This window comes from Halichoerus grypus, chromosome 8 (genome assembly GCF_964656455.1).
Source record: "Halichoerus grypus chromosome 8, mHalGry1.hap1.1, whole genome shotgun sequence".
In the NCBI taxonomy this organism is placed as follows: domain Eukaryota; kingdom Metazoa; phylum Chordata; class Mammalia; order Carnivora; family Phocidae; genus Halichoerus; species Halichoerus grypus.
This window is the reverse complement of record NC_135719.1, coordinates 59,912,149-59,921,515: the sequence shown is the minus strand read 5'-3', so window position 1 is coordinate 59,921,515 and position 9,367 is coordinate 59,912,149. Positions and strand designations below refer to the sequence as shown.

At 37.6% G+C, this 9,367-nt stretch overlaps 1 pseudogene; it reads right to left on the bottom strand.

Annotated features, from left to right (window-relative positions):
- Nucleotides 1-8,865: 8,865 nt before the first annotated feature.
- Nucleotides 8,866-9,028, bottom strand: LOC118522578 (U4 spliceosomal RNA; annotated as a pseudogene).
- Between the last annotated feature and the right edge of the window lie 339 nt (nt 9,029-9,367).

The following is a 9,367-nucleotide window of genomic DNA, read 5'->3' as shown; positions in this document are numbered from 1 at the left end:
CTTAATTCTTCTTCAATGAGCCTTGGTATTAGGGCAGTCTTGGGGAAAAGAAATTAAGAGCAGTTTATGTTACCTCTTTTTTCAATGACTTTGAATTGCCCTTCTCGAAACATACCCTGGCTTGGCTTTTTCTTTTGCTGCCTGGGTCTGAATTTACCCACTCTTGTTTCCTGGTGCCTGATTTCTCTGTATTTCAGCCTGAATTTTTAAAGGAGTTTGGACATTATTATTATTATTGTTGTTGGACTTTATAAGGTCACAATGTAGGTTTGTAGCCTGGCTATGCAGTTTTTTTTTTTGGTTTTTTTTTTCTACTTTACAGATATTCTAAGCCAGGATATCATATGTTAAATTGTGAAATCCTCTTAGGTTTAACTTTTAAGTTTCTTTCTTGTGACTTTTAAATTCATGGTTTCCAACAGGATTGCATAACATAATCATGTATGCAGATTTTCAAAGATACAAATAGTAAAACTTTCCCTTAAATTTACTGAATCAGAATTTCTGGGGTGAGGCTGTATCTTAAGGATGTGACAAATGAGTTGGACTAATAAAATTCTTGCTCTTGGGAATGTGATTTAGAAAACATGGGCACTGAGGCAAAGCTGCCATAAATACTATTGAAATAAGAGATTTATTATAGGAATTGGACCTTATGCAAGTGTGAGAGGAACTGGGAAAGTGAAGTCTGAAAGACAGAAGTTGGAGAGTCAGAGTAACAGTCACTAAGCAGTCCATTTGAAGCACTGGTTTGGGTCGACAAGCCAGGGCTTGCAGATAAGTCAGAGAGAATAAGCATGTCTGGCTGTAGGGTGGGCTATGTAGGGGAAGTTTGTGGAGACATCTATGAAAATGTCACTCTGGGGAAGCTGTGGGTCCTCAGCCAAGTTCTTAGTAGTGAGACACTGTGATTGCTGTTGGTCAGCAGGACCAGCAACTGGGAAGATGAGTTAGATGTGTTGCAAAAGAGAGCAAAAACATGCTGGATCTCACCAGGCACTTCTGCTCGATGTCTGACTGTGATGGATCTGCCAGATAATGGCTTCAACTTCAGTTCTTCCTTCCAAATCTTATGCATATCCTTCCTTTGACCAATTCTTAACTTGCACTCACACAAAGGAGGGGGTTCTGAGAACTGTAGCTTCTAGCAAAGTTGTTATTATGCAGTGTATCACAGTGGTCCCACACCAAAGTTGTGGGGGAACAAGAACTATGAATATGGACAGGAACTGTGCCACCAGAGAGGGGAATGAAGAAGCAGAGGATCATGTTCTCAACAAGAGATGGTAAGAATGGCTGGTCCTCAGAGCTACCTTGGTTCTCAATGGCTTTTCAATTTCAGACCCTGTATATCCTTAGAGTTAATTTCCCATTTTCTGAAGTATTTGAGTGCATTATCTTGCAAACAAAAGAGTCTATTTATCTAAAACTTGTCTCCAAAATAAAATTGGATAAGCAGTAAAGGGCATCCAATTAGCTTCTCAAAGATTTGCCCTGACTAGAAAATATATAATCAGGGTCTAACAGAGCATATTTGGCATATTGTTAGTACTCAAAAAGTATTTGTGGCATGAATGAACAGATGAATGAATGAATGAATGAATGAATGAATATAAGCCCAGGGTTGTTCTGCCAATTTTTGTATACCAATCAATAAAACTGTGTATGAGAACCTAATGCTTTAGACTCTCCATCAAGCTAAGTGGGTACTGTGAGTTGATTTGTTAGGAACAGTAATAAACTTTGTCTAAGGCATTAGTTTCATTACCACATTACTTGGAATAATTGGGCTAACTGATTCTAGAGGCTTTATCTAGGATATTATCAAGTTTGAGATGTCTTATCAAAGTCTTTTGTTGAGATGGCTTTTTAACTCCAGTGTGATCAGTTTTCTTTTCTTTTTATGTGAAATTTTACTGCTTAATTAAGGATGCAGAATGTGAACCCACATAAGTAACATACCTACTTCTAGGTATGCATGTTACATATTCTTACAGTTACCTGAAAGGAACAAACTTTGACCGTTTATATTTCACATATTCCCCTTTGTTATTCTGGTATATGAGAGCATGAGAAGAGTAGAAAATGTCCCTGTCTGTAATGGTATGGAGAAAATATTCTAGCTTCCATTTCTTCATTAAAGCCTTGGCAAAGGCTGGCTGGACTTGTAGAGAAATATGATCCCAAATATAAGGCTGAAAGAAAAATAGTCCAAAACCAAAATTTGAGGTTATGAGTGTTCAGAGCAAGACCAGTTTTTCTCTTCTCACTCAGCTCTTGACCTGGGAGTTCAGTAGTGCATGGTTTGTAAAGAGTCATATTAGACTCTATGTGCCAGGACTGGTAAAGGAAATTTACCAAAAAACCCCTCAAATTTTACTCTGCATGGTGTATAGTATTTCCAGGGGAGGTTCTTAAAATGTCTTCTTCAAATTTTCCCTTGCATTTGGATGCCTCTTCATACAATTAAAAGTTGCTTCAAAAACGCTTTCATAAATGTTAACTCATTTGTATCTTACAGAATTAAAATATAAAGAACATTTAATTATAATTATTTTTCCCCAAATCAAACAAAAATTTACACACATTTAATCAATCACAAAATTTTCTTGTGAGTGTAATAAATTCATGCAATCATTTAATGTTCTCTTCATTTCTCCTCTGCTCCTATTCAGGGTTTGTTCCTTGTATCATAGTTGTATATTCCAAGATTAATGGAGGAAGGCTGGAGGGAAAAGGGCAGGGTGTAAGGATTCCAGGGTAATGTGTCTGCAAAGATTTTTCTCAGGTGGAGCAAGATTTGGGTTCCATGGAGTGAGGCTGGAATTGGAGGGATGGATATCCTAGGTCTCTTAATTTCTTCTTATTTTAGTTTTCCAGTGCCCTCTTTATTTCCAGTGTCCTCTTTCTCCTCCAGATTCACCATGGCTTGCTTGCTAATGTTTCTCCATATGGGACATAATAGTCTAGATGTGACTTGAGGCAGAAATCAGAGGGATTATTAGCAACTTTAATTATCTCCTGCAATTTTTTATATGTGTTAGACATCTAAAATTTTTTCCATGCCAAGATGATGGCCCATGTTGCACTTACAGTTACCCAAGCTCTCAGAAAGGATATTTAAAGCAGAGAGAAGACTGTGCAAAGGCTTATGGGTGAAAGTCCTGGCATGTGCAAGGATGGAATTGATAATTCCTTTCAGCCTATTACAGATTTGTTGAGGAAATCTAATATGAATATTTGTTGAATATATCTAAAATGTCTTCACCCATATTGCTGACAGAAATATTGATACAATAGGACCAAGGACATGGTCCTAGGCCCTATAGCATATTGTTAAAGATCCCTTTCTTCGTTTATTTTGATTCTGACCAGCTTTTTGAGAAAAGATGTTTGTTCAGATATGCTTCCCTAATTACACTGTCAGAACCCCTAACTTCTTTGTTTTTATAAAAGGATATATGAAAATCCATCATATAGTATACCAAAATCAAGGCAGTAGTACTCTATACCTACCCTATGGCCCAGCAATTCCACCCCTAGGTATTTATCCAAGAGAAATGAAAAAAAAATGTTTACTAAAAGATCTATAGAAGAGTGTTCATAGGGAGTTTATTCATAATAGCCTGAAATTGGAAATGACCCATGTGTCCATTAATTACAAAATGGATAAACAAACCATGGTATGTGCATACAATGGAATACTACTCAGCAATAAAAATAAACTATTGATATGTGCAATGTGGATGAATCTCAAAAGCATACTGAATGAAAGAAGTGTTCTATAAAAGAGTATCTACTGTATGATTTAATTTACGGGAGTTCTAGAACAGTTAAAACTAATCTTATAGTGCAAAACAATCAAAACCATGATTGCCTCTGGGAGTGCGTAGGATCCGGTATTGATTGGCAAGGGGCACAAGTAACTTTCTGAGATGATGGTCATGTTCTGTATGACAGTGGTTGTTAGACAGGTATATGAGTAAACATATCAATGTAACCAGCACTCTGATCAGGAAATGGAACATCAGTGTACCTGATGCAGCTCCTTGTGCTTATTTCCAGTTACTACCTCGTAAGGGAAACAGTGTTCTGATTTTTAACGCTGTCAATAATAAGACTTACCTGTTTTTGAATTTTGTAGTGCTGGGAAAGTAATGGAAGTTGAAATATTAGATCTTTTCTAGCTTTTTCTTCTAGTTAAACTGAATAAGATACCTCAATACTTAATGTATCAACTGGTTTAATGAATCAAGTTCTGTCTACATGACCTCTGTGAAAAGTGAACAGTCCAGCCCACTGACCAACTGATCTTCCACAGATCTGGGTCTTGGAATTATAGTTAAAATAACTGTTTGCTTGATTGAGATATCAACTCTTCATTCAGATATTTAGACTTTGGTTAGGCACCCACTAAATGAGGCATGCGAGTGCAAAAGCATTCCAAACTGAGCAGATATAAAGAAATATTATCCTTTAGAACCCATTTGATCCTTTTTTTTAACCCAAGAAAACATAAATGCAACAATAGATCAATTTGACTGTAAATATTATCTAAGTATGTCCTTTAAAAGCCAAAGGAATGTCAGATACAATTTATTTTCCACCAGTGCAAGCTGAGACATTAAGTGGCAATTCTACTTCCATTAGCTAAATCTGGCAAATACGCAACTGTTTAAAGGCATTGTCGATAGCCATTGCACAATTAAGTATTTGTACTGATGCCTTATTAAATTACCCTTTTCAAGTAGGCATAATAAACTAGGAGTTCACTGTACAGATTTTCATGGTGAAAGTCAGATCAGTATGGGATTTATTTAGAGAGAATTCAGTGCACTAAGTAATGAAGTAAATTTCATATGTCTTGCTGAAATAAATCTTAATTTCCTTAAAACTTTTTTTGTTTTTAGGGTCAAGAAGCAGCAAAATAAAAATCCCTGCAAATATAATTATCATGATTTATAACATTGATGAAACAACTTTATAATTCCAATTGTCTTTTTAATAACAAAATCTATTTTGTTTTTAACTGGGAGCATTGCCCTACACAGGAATTTCCAATCTTCAATAAAAAGCTGATATTTCTCCCCAGCTTTAAGGTTCCTACAGGGACTGAATGATAAATGAGTGAATGGGGAGGAGGATGATTGAGGGAGGTCATGGTGAAAGGATTGGGATGAGGAGGCTGTGGAGATGGTTGAGCAACATCTAAAGGAGGCGTTGAGATCTAGGGAGATCCTAATCTTCTGGGTGGACCTTTCTGCATCTTGTCTGCAGAGCAATGTTAACTAGAAAGGTCTTTATTTAGTAATGCATGGGTCTCTCTTTTTCTTTGGTAATTAGATATAGTTCTCATCACATAATTCTTAAGCAATGGTTATGTCTTTCTTGGTCTGGTATCACATTAGTTTCTATATAAAAATAATTTGACTCCCATTTTCTTCCTTCCTCAACCACTCACTAAGCGTAAAAAGGTTTGGGTCTTGGTTGGCCTTCAATTACTGAGTCTGCCAAACACCAAATTTTCTATAACTATGATTTGTTCACAGAAAACACTTAGTGATTATTTCTAATTCAATCAGAATGAAATAAGTGAATTCTTGAATTCTCCTAAAATATTAGATAAGAATATAGCATATATCAGTTATTTGGATACATGGCTAAATCTTTATAGTCTTCATCTGGCTGTTTGATGTTACATAAGGACAGTCTCTGTGCCTTTTTTATTGCTCAAATTGCCCAGAAGAATACTTTTGCTTTCCAATTTGCCATAATGCAAAATATGATTTTGGGAATAGTTGCTCTAAAGAAACATTTCTATAAAATAAATCATGTTTGGGATATTTTAGGGGAGTTTTTTTCAAGGCATTATAATAAGTCTTTTGTACTGGAAAGAATCACTTCAATTTACCACTCTGAATACCTTTCATTTTTCATTTATTGAAGGTGAGAGTATGTTTGTAATTTGAATCTTTCACATGCTGATTATAATCTTTAATTGTTTCACCACATTTATCTGGGTTGATGACAGATAAGGAAACTGAGGCACAGATGGAGTTGTTTTTTTAATGACCTCCTGCACAAGGTAACACTAGATTAAATATCAAAATGGCTAGTGTTAGGCCACCAAACAGACACTTTTAATTACTTCTGTGTTATATTTCCTAAAAAAGCTGTGATTGTTTGAATCATGTAAATATCTGCTCAGCCTTTTATAGAATTATCTAATTTTTCAATACATGTCATCTTTTTATATGCAAATATACAGGTTTAATTATTCCTACCTCCTATTGTCTACCTCAGTGAGGGAAAGTGGTATGTGGTAGAGGAAAGAACTAGAAGATGAGAGATATGTGTTCTAGTCTGAGATCCACCACTAACTTTGAAAACTTGAGTAAATCACTTGCTTTCTCTAGCCTCAGTTTCCTCAGGGCACTTGAAGTAGGTAATGTGTTAAACACAAGTAATAGTTAAAAATTTATTGTTTTGCTTTGTCTTTGTAGTCTGTTCTGGGACCAGGAACAGACTTATTAGTCAGGGGCAAGTGTTAAAGTGGAAACCAGGAAAAACCACAGAGCAGTATTTCTGTAAGTATGGTGGATGGACTATCTTTTAAACAATACAAATCCCTGGGCCTTATCATTTCAAGGCAGAATTTTCTAGAAGGGGATGGGGGGATGGTCTGTAATTCTAACAAGTGCTTCAGGTGATTCCAGTGCTCACTGAAATTTAAGAACCACTTCCACAAGATAAACATATGAGATGAACATTCTGTTCCCCTGGACATAATCTTTTAAAAAATATATTCAAAAATTAGTCTTTCTTATAGAAAACATGGGCATAATCCCCAGCTTTTAAAGGGTGATGGTGGTTTGGGGGTGCCTAGTATAGCTCATGAGGCCAGGTTGGCCAGGGTGACCAGGGACTCAGGGGCCTCTAGACTTCTCAGAAGGGTTCCTGGAAGATTCTGATAAAAAAAAAAAATCAAGAGGGTAGAGCTTGCTTAGAAGGTGGTGGGCCTGAGACCTGGCTCTGGGACATGGTCTTTGAAGAGGCAGTATAGTTTCTTAATATAGAATTAACATGGAGAGTTAGGACAGGGACCAGCATCAAGTGTGAGGCTGAGGAAGACAGACCCTAAGTCATGGTCATGGAAAACAGAGGGAAGAGCAATGCCAGTGGCATTTCAGCTTTTCCCCACAATTAGAACTGATATTTCATGCCCTATAAGTAAGTCTTGAGGGTTTTAGGGACCCTGTAGCCAGCCAACCAAGATGAGATCCTGCCTGTAGCCTCCATGGCTGGAGCATTTAAAGTTAAGCACAAGAAATCTTGTGTCTACTTTTTTTAAAAAATTTTTTATTGTTATGTTAATCACCATACATTACATCATTAGTTTTTGATGTAGTGTTCCATGAGTCATTGTTTGTGCATAACACCCACTGCTCCATGCAGAACGTGCCCTCTTTAATACCCATCACCAGGCTAATCCATCCTCCCACCGCCCTCCCCTCTAGAACCCTCAGTTTGTTTTTCAGAGTCCATTGTCTCTCATGGTTCGTCTCCCCCTCCGATTTCCCCCCCTTCATTCTTCCCCTTCTGCTATCTTCTTCTTCTTCTTTTTTTTTTCTTAACATATATTGCATTATTTGTTTCAGAGGTACAGATCTGTGATTCAACAGTCTTACATAATTCACAGCACTGACCATAGCACATACCCTCCCCAGTGTCTATCACCCAGTCACCCCATCCCTCCCACCCCACCCCCCACTCCAGCAACCCTCAGTTTGTTTCCTGAGATTAAGAATTCCTCATATCAGTGAGGTCATATGATACATGTCTTTCTCTGATTGACTTATTTCGCTCAGCATAACACCCTCCAGTTCCATCCACGTCGTTGCAAATGGCAAGATCTCATTCCTTTTGATGGCTGCGTAATATTCCATTGTATATATATATACCACATCTTCTTTATCCATTCATCTGTCGATGGACATCTTGGCTCTTTCCACAGTTTGGCTATTGTGGACATTGCTGCTATAAACATCGGGGTGCACATACCCCTTTGGATCCCTACATTTGTATTTTTGGGGTAAATACCCAGTAGTGCAATTGCTGGGTCGTAGGGTAGCTCTATTTTCAACTTTTTGAGGAACCTCCATACTGTTTTCCAGAGTGGTTGCACCAGCTTGCATTCCCACCAACAGTGTAGGAGGGTTCCCCTTTCTCTGCATCCCCGCCAACATCTGTTGTTTTCTGACTTCTTAATTTTAGCCATTCTGACTGGTGTGAGGTGGTATCTCATTGAGGTTTTGATTTGGATTTCCCTGATGCCGAGCGATGTTGAGCAATTTTTCATGTGTCTGTTGGCCATTTGGATGTCTTCTTTGGAAAAATGTCTGTTCATGTCTTCTGCCCATTTCTTGATTGGATTCTTTGTTCTTTGGGTGTTGAGTTTGATAAGTTCTTTATAGATTTTGGATACTAGCCCTTTATCTGATATGTCATTTGCAAATATCTTCTCCCATTCTGTCGGTTGTCTTTTGGTTTTGTTGACTGTTTCTTTTGCTGTGCAAAAGCTTTTTATCTTGATGAAGTCCCAATAGTTCATTTTTGCCCTTGTTTCCCTTGCCTTTGGCGATGTTTCTAGGAAGGAGTTGCTGCGGCTGAGGTCAAAGAGGTTGCTGCCTGTGTTCTCCTTTAGGATTCTGATGGACTCCTGTCTCACAATTAGATCTTTCAACCATTTGAGTCTATTTTTGTGTGTGGTGTAAGGAAATGGTCCAGTTTCATTCTTCTGCATGTGGCTGTCCAATTTTCCCAACACCATTTGTTGAAGAGACTGTCTTTTTGCCATTGGACATTCTTTCCTGCTTTGTCAAAGATTAGTTGACCATAGAGTTGAGGGTCCATTTCTGGGCTCTCTATTCTGTTCCATTGATCTATGTGTCTGGGAAAAGTTTTCAATTAGCAATAATCGTGCCTCAGATAAACCTCATTGGCTACGATACTGCCACTGCGCAAAGCTTATTGATCTATGTGTCTGTTTTTGTGCCAGTACCATACTGTCTTGATGATGACAGCTTTGTAATGGAGCTGGAAGTCCAGAATTGTGATGCCACCAGCTTTGCTTTTCTTTTTCAACATTCCTCTGGCTATTCGGGGTCTTTTCTGGTTCCATACAAATTTTAGGATTATTTGTTCCATTTCTTTGAAAAAAGTGGATGGTATTTTGATGGGGATTGCATTGAATGTGTAGATTGCTCTAGGAAGCATTGACATCTTCACAATATTTGTTCTTCCAATCCATGAGCATGGAACGTTTTTCCATTTCTTGTGTCTTCCTCAATTTCTTTCATGAGTATTT